The following is a 13,253-nucleotide window of genomic DNA, read 5'->3' as shown; positions in this document are numbered from 1 at the left end:
AAACCATGACCAGAAGCTGAAAAAGGAAGGATTCCCCTTCAGATTTCAGGGGAAGCATGGCCGTACCAATACATCAATTTCAAACTTCTAGTCTTCTGAACTGAAAGGGAATAAATTTCTGTTGTTTTAAGCCACCCAGTTTGTGCTACATTGTTACAAGAACCTTGGGAAATTAATATAGGCCCTTTGGAAATTGTACTTCTCCCCCTTCTAGGTCCCTTTCTATTTTTGCGGAGGGCATGATGGAAGGCATGACGGAGGGCATGATGGATTTGAATTATGAAGCTGCTCGCTCTTCACTGGCAGTCTTTAAGCCATTCACCTAACTTCTCCAAATTGTAAGCTACCCACAAGGAAAATGAGAAAAGCCTCCATCACGTTCCTGAGAGGATTAAATAAGATAATACATCTAAAGTCCTGGTACTTAGTAGGAGCTGAGTAAGTGTTGGTTCCGGCCTCTCCCTTCTTCATTCACAATGTTATAATGAAAATTAAATGAGCTAGACACAAAGACGCTTTTACCATAGAAACTACTATACATTTTATTATTCTGAAATCACCCACAACGTGGGCAGATATCTTATAAGATGCTCAAAAGAACTCCATTTGAGAGAGAGCGGCTGAGACGCTGGGGTCTAGGAAGAGAAATTGGGATTGGTCAGAGTTGAGTTCTCTGGGACAAGGGGACTTAAATCTCAACTCCTGACACTCTGAACGCGGCCTTAAACTGCAAAACATTCAATGAAACATAATCCCCTTAAAAGCCCTAAAAATGCCCATCTGACGTCAGAGAAGGCAGCCTCACCTGAGTTCTCCAGCACAGTTCCTAGAGAACTTGCCCTGATCCCTGATCAAAGGAAGTGTTAAACTTGAAAGAGTAAAATCACTTCCTGTTACAAGAAAAGCTGTGAAAGGGAAAGAGCAAAAGCGCCCCTTGGCCAAATACTTACTGCTCCGATGAAGATGAGGAGGAACCAGCAGCTGGCTAAGATGTCCCCAACTGGGATCAGCAGCAGCTATTACTGAGCCAGCCAGTGCCGAGCTCAGGAGAAAACCAGGATATTGCCCAAGAGAGCTGAATTGCAGTTCTGAAAGCACAACCAGGGTTTGGGAGGCCCCAGAAGGTACCAAGGGTGCTTGATTCCCCTCTGCGGGGACCTGAACCCACCTGCAGTAAGCTTCCCCAATCTGCAAGACGGTGGGGGGCAGGGGGTGAAGGTCCGGGGGAGGAGATTGTATCCTTGTAAGGAAAAGGCAAGATGGGCTTTAGGGAGAGAGAGAATAAAGACTCTAAAAAATCAGGAATTCTAAGCCCAGTGATTCTGAAACCTCATGAGTCAGTTGTCAGGAGCAGAGTCCTTGCTTTTCCCTATTTCAGTAAAGAAAGCAGAAGGAAGGACCATTCCTCCCTGGCTCAGAGAAAGAGCTTCTTTGTGCCAACCCACTCCCTTCCCTGGTCCTCTCAACCAGCTTATCTTAGCTGGGGATGAGGAACAAAGCCATCAAACGTGTGGCTTGCTGCATAGCTCAAAGCTCATCTCGCGGATCAATTTGTAAGAAAATTCTTTTCTTGGTTGTGACCCCACATGGAAAGGTTTTCCCATTGAGAGTTCAATAATTCCGAAAAGGTACTTGGACTTCCACCTGCCAGATTGGACGTGGATGACAGTCGCTGGGGGTGTGGCTTTCTAGGGCTTTGAAGAGGCTGAGAGGTCTTCTTAAGAGCAGAGTCCTTCCTCAACTCTCTCTGGACATGCAGGTGCACCTCATCTGCCCTCAACAGGGAATTGTGCAGTGCGGAGATTTCTCCCCAGCAGAGCACCACAGGAAGTGAACACCGCCTCGGAAAGGGAGCAGAAAAGCAGCGGCCGCCCAGAGGATCAGCCACATAAAGCATGCCTGCCACCGTGGCCATCCTCTCCTCAGAGGTGCTTGAGACCCTGAGGAGAGGGAGGAGCAGCGACAGGACACAGCAGTCCCCTCACCCGCTCCCCTTGGCTGGCGGGGATCCCTGGGGCGGGGGCCCAGGCTGCACTGGAGGGCTGAGTCAGGTAGATGCAAATTTTAATAACTGAAAGTGAACAGACCGCTGTTCCGGAGCTCAAGGGACAAAAGAGTGAGTCAACAGAACACGGTTTAAAGCAATGAATGAGTAAAAATAAAACCTTTTCACGTCCGCACGCCACAGAGGGCACAGCCCCTTCACTGAGCCCTGAGGTCTGCGGCTGACAGCGCAGCTGGTGAGTAAAGCAGAGCGGCGGCCTCCAGCGCTGCACAGTGGTGATGCCCGTGGGGCAGCTGAGCCTCAGCACAGACCCCACGTGCTGCCACTGCTCTGAGTGAGGTGAGCAGGCCCGGAAGCCACTCAGGTATGGGCAGCGACTTAAAACTCTGAGAAGCCAGCTCTACCCATGGGCTGCTTGATGGGCCAAGTACAAGCAGAAGGCAGAAAGGCCGCATCTGGGCAAAGCAAACTAGTCCTTTGTGCCTCTGACCATGTAATCACTACGGAGAGAGAAGTCAAGGCCAAGATGGAACCCGAAAGAAAGAGAATGGGAGCAGCCTGAAGTGGTAGGAAACAGGAGGGGTCAGAAGCTACTTTTTAAATAATTTAGCTCATCTGTTAATAAATCTGATCAGTAGAGCAAGGTTTGGAATTCCTCGTGCTTGCAAGGCAAGCTTCCTCTTTAAAAGCCAAATAGAGTCGGTTTCAGGCAAGGAACATTTGGACTATGTGGCTTAAATGGCATCTTCTGTAGGCCCTAAAGTGTAGAGTGTGGAGGAAAGGTGGTCTGGACAGACAAATATAACTCAGCCCCCATCACTGGGGCAGAACTGACCATTTGAAATTCAAACTCCCGATTAGTAAGAAGGAGGGCAATTTGAGAAACCTCATCCCTTCTGTGCAGAGAGCTCCCTGGAACCAAGGGGGCGAGCAGCCGCATGTAGATGTGGGGATTAGGGGTTCTGCCTAAACGTGAGGAAAGTGCTATAATGTAGCTATAATTTCTTCTTGCTGTAATACTGAAGAACTGGAGATAGAGAATTTGAAGAGGACAGGTGGAAATGTAACGTGGGAGGGCTTGCAATCAATTGGGTACCGACCATGAAAGGAGCCCAAGAAACAATTTCACATTTGGAGAAGGAATAAATGGAGATATGAGGCTTACATTTATAGAATACGTTAATAGAGAGAGAGGATGGGAAGAGTGGGGGATGAGAGATGTGAGCTGGATTTGAAACACGCCGAAATAAGAGCATCTGTATCTTACTCATCAGCACTTGGAAATAAGAGGTGGGGCTCAGGGAGCACGTGGCTTCCCTTCTCCACCCACCCCAGGGTGGCAGAGGCTGGGGTCTTCTGTGTCCCTGTCCCAGAAAGAGTAACGAGGCCCCAGCGTTAGCACACACAGTGGCTACGAGAAAGAAACAACAAGCCTATTTTTCAGATTGACTGGTCTAACTCCCCAAGGATCGGCAATACCTCTGCGTGGGAGAGAGTGAAGACCCAGCAAAAGTAAATGCTGAACTAACAGCTAAGAACTGGAACTGTAGACGCTGTGAAGTCTGCGACAAGCAATAATGAAAATGTCAGATGCCACATGGATGAGGAACGCGGTGCGTAAGAAACACATGTTATTTAACAATCTGCCACTGAGCGAACAAAAAGCAGTGGAAATCCAACTAGAAGAGCCAAGGACCCAGCGCTGAAGTCATTATAGAGCAATCCTGGCATGGGCTTGGGAGCTGCCGAGCTGTGATTCTTATTCTGCCAGAAGTCCCCAGAGGAGGGATGGACAGAGCATACAGGAAAAACAACAGTAAAGAGAAAAAAAAATCGGTACTCCCTTAAATCTAGGTCATACAGTACATCAGATGGGAAAGCAAAGGAAAAGAGGAAGGCCGTTCCCCTCCAAAGTACGCTCGCCTGTGTCCTTGTATCTTCGACTGTTTGCCCAGTGGCACGAACTCCACCAAGGTCAGAACTGAGCACCCAGACTGACCACCTGTCTATTACAAAGGAAAGGACAATTCAAACCATCATATAGATGAAAACTAGGCAAAGCACTCATGAATGTAATCGAAAAGATTGTAATACGACAGGAAGTATTTCACAAATGTTCCATTATTGTGATAAATTTAAAACTTATGACCCTTTAGCCTCCGTTTCCTTATCTGCAAAACAGGATTAAGAATATCTCTCTGACAGGGCTGTCGTGAGAATTGGATGAAAATAAAATTCTGATCAGAAGGCCAAAGGAATCATTAAATCTAAGGCTGAAGTAGAACTACAATATTTAAATGAAGCAGTACCATAGGACAATTAGGAATGCCTACACAAGCATCCTGATCATGCCACTGGCTGTGTAGCCTGAGCAAGTTAATAGCTCTGTGCTCCGCTCCGTCCACCTCCAAGATGGATCTAATAAGCCTTAGGGAATGCAAGGAGCCTTCTTACTATGGTGCCAGGCACGTAGTGCATGCTTATTAAATGGTAGTTAGTTTTAATCAGAGCAGTCACTCAAGGAAGTTTTCTAAAAATTCCTTAACTCTCTGAGCAACCAACTCTGCCTGGATGTTATTTTTGTGTTTTTATTCTAGGAGTTGTCCGGAATTGTGGAATCACGTGCACATTGGAACCTAAATATCACAGCATCCTCTCATCTACAAGTGTTTATCTGTCTATAATTCAACTCAATTGAGGGGAGTATGGCACCTGTGGAGTCCCCACTTTAGGCAGATACTAGGGTACAACTAGGGCAGAATTTTGGGAAACACGCCTAAATACATATCTACCACTTCTTACAGTGTTAACATAATTCCACCAGGTATGATTAACAACTTAAGCTCCCCAGGGACTCAAACTTTTGGGGATGCTTTATTATCCAGCAACAGCAAAGTTTATACCCAGTTAAAGGATAAATTTTTAAAATAAGATGCAGTCGTGGCACTGAGAAAAACCTGTATGAACAAATGTCAAAGGTTTCTTTACCTCATTAGTGAATGAGGTAATGACAAAAGTTGTCACAAATGCTTCGAAGGAAAATCTGAAGACCAGACAAATATATAAGCCTGTTAGGAATGTGGAGACAAATTTTTTTAAAGTGATGCAAAACTGGCTTCTTCTGTAATGGAGAGGGAAGTTGATTAAACCTCTATGGTTCAAAAACTCCTTTGCATGTCAACAGTATTCTGTGACACAAGACATTATTTGCATCGTATCTGTGTTGTACAAGTTACCTCCCATAGAGTTAATTACATTTAATTATCCCTATAGAATTATAAAAAACTCAAAGACAGTTAAAAGCACAAACCTTATGCAACTAGATAATGATGAATGGTGTTTTGCACTGATGACACCTGGCAATCCTTTAGCCCAGTTTAAAGTCTTCCCCAAATTTTTGGTACAGTCTTCCTCCCTTGATCAGGAATAATTATAAAAAAAATTATTGAAAGACTGGTCTTATTAGATTTGACTCGATCATTTGCATAGATTCAGCAAGAAACCTTCTAAAGTTTGTTTTGGAAGTCTAGAGCCTAACTTACTGAACATTCACTAAATAAATCTCTATTGGGAAATTTTCATAAGAAATTTCAGTTCGAACTTTCAAAGTTTCTGTGATTCGCTGTCCCAAAGCCAGAAAACTAAGCCCTCAAATCTCTCTTAATCAAATTTCATCTACTGTATATAAGATAAAGCCTCAGCTTCCTTATCTGCAAAATGGGATTAAGAACAGCTCTCTGGCATAAGATAAACATGGGTGAGTTCTTCTCTTCTCAAGGTCTCTGGCCTACCAGAACCCAGCCTTTCTCACCATATATAAGGCTGGGCTCCTGACCACCAAGTTCCAGGCCAGAATTTCCAAGAGGCCATTATAGGAACTGGCTTCATAAGAAATTCATAAGTCAAGTAAAATAAGTCAATTTTATTTCCTTAAAAGTGGTCGTCATACTGATTAAATAGGAACCATTCTCAAATATGGCATTCCAGGCAAGAACTTGGTTGCTTCTATGAGTTTTCCAATTACATCACAGTACAAAGGAAGATAGATTCTTACTGAACCAATTCAAATAACGATATTTCCACGAACAATAAGGAGACTTAGTAATGAGCTTCTGATTTCAGATATAACATATAACAATTTTGAGATGTTGCATATATAAATACCAATGGAGGGCAGGGAAGGAGAGACAGAGAGCGATTAGTAAGAATCAGGTAATATTCCAAACAAGTATGCGTAATAAAAATTTCCTCATCAGGGCAGTGCCTATGGCTCAAAGGAGTAGGGCGCTGGCCCCATATACCAGAGGTGGTGGGTTCAAGCCCGGCCCTGGTCAAAAACTGCAAAAAAAATTTCCTCATCAATTCTTACAGTCCTACTGAAAATAAATATTAATTATAGTCTAAAAATTAATTAAATTATAGTCTAGATCTTGGGTTAGCAGAATCAGGAAGCTGTCTTCTTGGGTAAAAAGAGCTTGGAAATCCTGACTCAGCCCATTGCTACCAAGGTCTTCTGTACCCCATTCTTAGGAGAGTCAAAAGTTTGAGTACCTGGTCCTGGATCACTGAAGATACAAATGCTGACACATTTCTGCTCACTCAGGTGAGAGTTAGAGTAGAACAAAAATCTATCTGCAGACAACAGAAATATGAAATAGGTATGATTATTTATTTCTGATCATTTTCAAATACAAAAGATCTGAGTTCGGAAAATAGTAAACAAGGAAATTTGGTTATATCTGTGGCATATAAAACAATACATCCATTCCAAAAAAATTCTAGATAAAATAGTCTAAGGATAATATTAAGTCTGTTTTCAAATGCTACATTTGATTTATAAATGCATGAATATAATTTCACAGAGAAAAAACTTGAGATATGATATATTATAATAAGTCTAATATTATATACATAATATACCAAGATAAAAAAGTGCAGAAATTTGGTAACCCTGGAACAGGGCCTAGACGTCTGTATTTTTGCAGGTAATTTCAATGTTCATCTCTAATTTAGACCTACTAGATGATGCCAGATTTAAATTAATGAAATAAGTTTGTTCCACATAAGCATTTTAAATAATAACTGAAATTGCCTAATAGCACTATTATTTTTCCTGATATTATGAGGGAAGCTACCAGCAGAATTATGATCAATGAGAACATATTTCAGACAATGTGGGCATTGACAGAACAATAGAAATTTCCTCTGAAAATACAAAATTTCTTAAATATTTATATTTTGACACATTACATGTATTCAAATTTAACCTCAGGAAATCTGAGCATGTCTTCTGATTTGGCAACTCTTGAAATGAACTGAACTATTTCTAGCATCCTTTTATAAGAACTCATCATTATAATTTTCCAGATATCTTCTGGGAAATCTCAAAGATAGGTTTAGGTATAAACATATTCTGAAAATCTCTTTAATATATATTTAGAATTTTATATTTTGAAGGCAAAAAAAGAAAAAAGTGGTGAGTTCAAGGAACTGAAAGCAGTTCACTTAGGTTCCGGAAAAGAAAAACATGTTTCCCACCATCCTTGAGTTGGTTTAGGAATACATAGTGGGTAGCAGTGATATCCTTACTCCTTTAAAGGATTTTAAGAAAAATGCATAGTCAACATATGACAGGCAAAATCTGGGAGCAGGGTATTTGAAATAATTCTTAGCCAATTCTATGGCTTGCAGCCATTCTAAATATTGCCTAGGAATTATTTATAATGCCTGATACAACATTCTGTGATAACATAAGCACATACAATTGAGGGTTTGTTAAAATTTAATTCCAATTTAAAAGCTAGGCAGAGGGAGTCAACGTGAGAATAGGCCAAAGATTTTCGTTAGGAGTACCTTCCTCAACAAGTTAGAACAGACCCTCAAACTCAAAGAAATTAAGATGGCCATTTTGCAAGGCTGATAAATTCTTAAATTGCAGAAGGCTTTCGCATCTTGTGATCAGTCGCTACATTCAACATAGGGCTAGATTTTCATCAGTCTTGGTGAGGACGACTTTTGGGGATAAAGTCTGCTTGTTGGCAAATATGTCCCCAGCCTATCCTAACTCTAAAATTATATCTGGAAAAATGAGTTTGTAATCAGAACTGCCAACAGTGAAAACTTCTTCATAAGCATCACAGCTACCACCTCCTTGCTGTTTACTACAGGCCAGGCACTTTTTAAAAAAATGGCTGGTTTAATCTTACCATAACCCTATATCATACATAGTAAGTTATCATGCCCAGCTTACAGATGAATAAACTAAGTATCAGGCAGATTAAGTAAATTACCTAAATTTTCATTTGTTGTAAGCAGAAGAGCTTGGATTCTAATGCATTGAAATATATATATGTATATGAGGTCATTACCAAAGTTTTGAAATACACAAATATCAAGAAACATAAAATCCATGCAGACGGAAACAAATGAAGCCCTCCCAGCAACAATGACCAACCAAGGAAGCCGAGAAGAAGTCCTCCCAGATAAACCGAGGAAGCTGAAAGGAAGCCCTCCCAGCAACACTGATAAATCAAGAAGCTGAAACTTGCAGGGGTGAATCAGAAAGGACCTGTTGTCTCTGTTTCTTGGAAGTGAAATAGTGGACCATGACACCGTCTATCTCAAAACTTTTGTAGTGACCTTGCACCTCAAAGAAAAATGGAACTCCCCCAAGAACTTTTATATGCTAGTATTCGTTAACAGTATCTGAGATCATAAAAAAGGATTTCATTATCTGGAAAGTAGACCTCTGGACCATAACCACGCCTGCCTTTAGCATTTGTAAGGCTGGGACAGGAACAGGCCACATACCGTATGTCTCGATATTAAAAGTAATAAATCAGTTTCACAGCTGTTAAATATATTCTACACTCTTGCCTTGATAAATACACTTTTATAATGACAGGAAAGTCAGGTTCAAATTCAGAACCCCTTCAGCTCTCAGCAAGGTGAGGACTAAGGTCTCAAGGTCTCAGAGGGAGCACATAGTCAACTATAGAGTCACCCCACACAGGTCCAGCCTCCACCCACTTTTCACACCCAGCCATCCCTTGGCCTGATCACGTGGTCCACCTCCAGGCATAAATTTAGGGGAAAGTCCCACATAAGACTCAAAGCAAGCTCAAGTCATTTTGGGCAGGGGACCCTGGGGACAGGAGCATGGGCTTAATGTGCTAGTAAAAGCACTATCTTTGAGCCTTCCTGGTCTTAGCATTGCTGGCTGCATCTACTTACCAAGTTGAGTACAGAAAGGGAAAGTAGGCATTTCCAGCCCTACGTAGCAGTTCTACAGTTCTATAACATCCAAGGGCCAAGAGCAGGGTTTTCTATTTTACAAAAGTATTGATTGGCCCAGAATAGGAAAATTTTTAATCAGAGGGGTGGGGTGGGGGAGAAAAGCTCTGTCTAGAAAGGACAAGAAGGGAGCATCCTGGTGGACACAGCCATGGTGACAGGCCCAGCTTGGGGAGGGCCTGGACACAGACTTCCAAAAGCAGTTCCTCTCGCCCAGGTCTGAGAGCAAGTCTGATAATTGTAAGACCTTTTCAGCTCTTTCATTCTTTACTTTAAAGATCTGCACCCCTGGGCCTTGGGCTTACTGGAATAGGAAAGCAGGCTCTTCTGTTCTCATGTGAGTTGTGGGGATCCCACCTGAGGATAAGCAGATGCATACGTACGTAGCTAAGAGGAAATTGCCAAACTTCTAGAACTCCTGCTACCAGTATGCTACTGATGCTCCAGCAGGAAAATCAGCTCAAAGACAATAAAATTCAACTCCTATTAATTCAGGACTACTCTGATAGTTCAACAGAAAGATTTTAAGTCTCCTGTATTTTTTCATCTTCCAAACCTTAATTCCTGCTGGAGATTCATTCCCCAGCCTTTTTTTGTTCTATATCTCTTGATAAAGGAATTTTAAAATAAAGGGAAGGAATTTGAGACACTTTGAGATCTATGTCAAAAAAAATTAATTCTTTACAGAGCAAAACAAATACATATAACTCAAAGTAATTTACTCATTTGTAAATTACTCATTTGTAATTATCTTGATATGAGACTTTGACCTAAAGTTTGTGACCAGGAAGAAATTGTTATTAAAATGACATAGGATAAGCAATAAGATTTGCGACTGTGATTTTTTTCCTCTTCATAATTCTATTTGTTCAAACTTTAACAGGTATGCCCTTCACTTCTTACCCCCTCCCTCCCTTTTCTCAACCCCCATATATGCATATGCATACCCACACCAGTAAACCCAGAGCTGATGAGAATTGTAATAGTTCTATTTTATTTAACCACTATAAATGGTTGACTATAAATAAATAATAAGCTTGGCAAACACATACTTTTGATACAGATCATATAATAAATGATTATACTAGGTCAGGCACACTGGCTCACACCTAAAAGCCTAGCCCTCTGGGAGGCCATGGCAGATGGATTGCCTGAGCTCATGAGTTTGAGACCAGCCTGAGCAAGAGCAAGAACCTTGTCTCTAAAATAGCTGGATGTTGTGGCAGGTGCCTATAGTTCCAGCTACTCAGGAGACCGAGGCAAGAGAATTGCTTGAGCCCAGAGTTTGAGGTTGCTGTGAGCAATGACACCACAGCACTCCACTTAGGGCAAAAGAATAAGACTCTGTCTCCAAAAATAAATTAGTTAATTAATGAATTATTTTAGTTGAAGTAGTGAATGCCCAGCTGTAATTAACTTCCTTTTTATCCTAGTATAGCTTCTAGAAAAGTTTCTATCAGAACACAAAATATGATGGTCCAAATTATATGTAGACAAGCTTTATCGACAGAGTACAAAAAAAGTCTGCCAGAACGATTCTTAGAGAAAATTCTTCTCTGTCTCTCCCAGGGCACACATAGATTTTGTGACAAATTGACCCCTTTACTTTGAAGCCAGGGTTTTGTTCAGCAGCAAAGATCACTATTAACTTTACATGAAGGTTAAATTAAAGATGGTAAACCAACAAGAATTTTCGATATCACACTTCAAATTACATAAATAGTGTAGAGTGGCCTCAATACCTTAGTGAAATACGAGTTCCCATAAGTACATACAGGATTTTAACCCTGGAATAGTCTGTCAACAATAGCCATTTTTTCTCAAACAGTGACTTGATCTCTGGAGGCACAGATGATTTAGATCTGTTTTTCCTGAGCCTTTCTTGGTATTAACTTATTGTAGACGGGCTTCTTCTCTTTCCCCTAGACAAATAATTCTAAGCTTTAGTGTGCGTAAGAATCATTTTTAAAATGTAGATTCCCGGGTCACATCCCTAGAGATTTTGATTCAGTAGATCTAAGCTCTCACCAGGAATCTGCATTTTTAAGAATTGTCTTAGGTGATTCCAATGCAGTTCCAAGGAAATGCATTAGAAAGATGCCATATTGGAACCTTGACTGTTTTTAAATATTGAATATGTCAACTAGAGCTTGTTGGAAAGGTGAGCTCATTTTATTTTGAATAGTATCATAACAGAAAAGTACAATTTCACAGAGTAAGTCACAACCCAGTATGTCTTATGTAAATTCATTGACTAAATAATAAGATCAAATTTGCCAAACTAAAGACAGATCCATGGTCTCTTATCAGAAACTTTTGATTAATTAAAGTTACTAACATTTAGCAGCAAAGCAAGGGGATGGGTGCATGTCATTTCAATCTTACTATTTAACAGGCTCACCTGTTATTAATACTAATTAATAAGGGAAAGTGGCTGTTATTTAATTGGAGCCCAGAGATTGTGAAGTTACGAGTAAAATTTTATCTACCTATAGGAAAGATAATCCCCAAAGTTGGAGCTACATCACCCTATAAATCATTAATCAGGTTTGTATTTAGGAGCAAACTTATTTCAGGATTTTCTGGCTGCTTAACTACATATACATCTTCATTTTCCAAATTCTCCTTTCACCATGGCTTATCATCTTCCTGGTTCTTTCATTAAACAATGGAGTGAATGAAAGCGTTGACATGTATCCAATTCATATCTGTATGAGAGTTATGTTTTCGACAATTCTCAGAATTGTGCTTCGACTGCTTTGGAGGTTCCACTGAGCTGCTCAAATGCACTTACCTGCCAAAGCCAATTAAACTGTGTTGGCCAAGAAGCACATTTTCTTGCATTAAGCCCAGGCACATCTCCACTTGGCTCCCTGAGTGAATCGTGGGCAGCAATAGACTCTCTTGCTGACTCTCTCCTACTCTTCTTGGTTTCCTATTTGTGTTTTTGTTTTGTTTCTGGCTCTTGGCCACATTCGGTTCTGATTGTACAATAGTTTGTGCACAGCCAATACATCATTCCCCACTGGGGGCTGCAGCAGAGATCTGGTTTCATGGTTGGAAAGTGTGGCTCTCTAGATCAGGACGGTGCTGGGCACCTGCCTCTGTCAGACCAAAAAACTCTGTTTGCTTTCTCTGTGTTCACATCAATTAAGAAAATATTCTGTACACATTAAAAAGCAAAACAGTTCTTTTGGATAGAAACCGGTGAGTTTTTGTGTTTCTGTTTACTTTGACCTGTGGCATAGATTATGCAAATGAATGTGTGGCCATGTATATATAATGGAGAAAAGGCTTCACCTCTCCTTGTGTGAATTTGAAGTATTTTCCTACTGCTGAGGGGTATTAATAAATTAGAAGATTAAAACCATCAAAATAAAGAAGGTTTATTTTGCATTGGCTTATAGAGATTAATAAGTGCTTAAATAGTACAACATTCCTAAAGTGTTCTCAGAAAATAAACCGAAGGTTAGGGGTAATAGGCTTTTAAGACAAAGAAAAAAGTCTACAAGCCCAAGAGTGTGTTTTATAAAAGAATCCAATTCACATAATCAAGATGAACCATTAGACAAATTAGATTGGTTTGATAATTTTCATTAAGACAACAATTGTATATCTTTTCCATAATTGTATCATAGTTCAGTATTATGTAAGAATGTTTTACTTTTTAAATATTTCAATTGTTATGAATTTTCAAAACTTCTTATTTTAGTTTACTTATCAAATAAGCTAATACTACTCCAACATTATCTTTTTTTATTGAATGGTAACTATGTACATTAATGCACTTCTGGGGTACAGTGTGGGGTTTTCACACACAATCTGAAATATTTCCACCAAACTGGTCAGCACAACCTTCATGTCATTTTCTCAGTTATTGTTTTAAAACGTTCACATTCTACTCTTAGATTCACTTGTACCCCTTTAAGATAAACCTCAGAAGTGATCCCTCCAA

This window comes from Otolemur garnettii, unplaced genomic scaffold (assembly GCF_000181295.1).
Source record: "Otolemur garnettii isolate 467f Iridium unplaced genomic scaffold, OtoGar3 scaffold00012, whole genome shotgun sequence".
In the NCBI taxonomy this organism is placed as follows: Eukaryota; Metazoa; Chordata; class Mammalia; order Primates; family Galagidae; genus Otolemur; species Otolemur garnettii.
The sequence above is the reverse complement of the archived record's forward strand: the minus strand, read 5'-3'. Positions refer to the sequence as shown.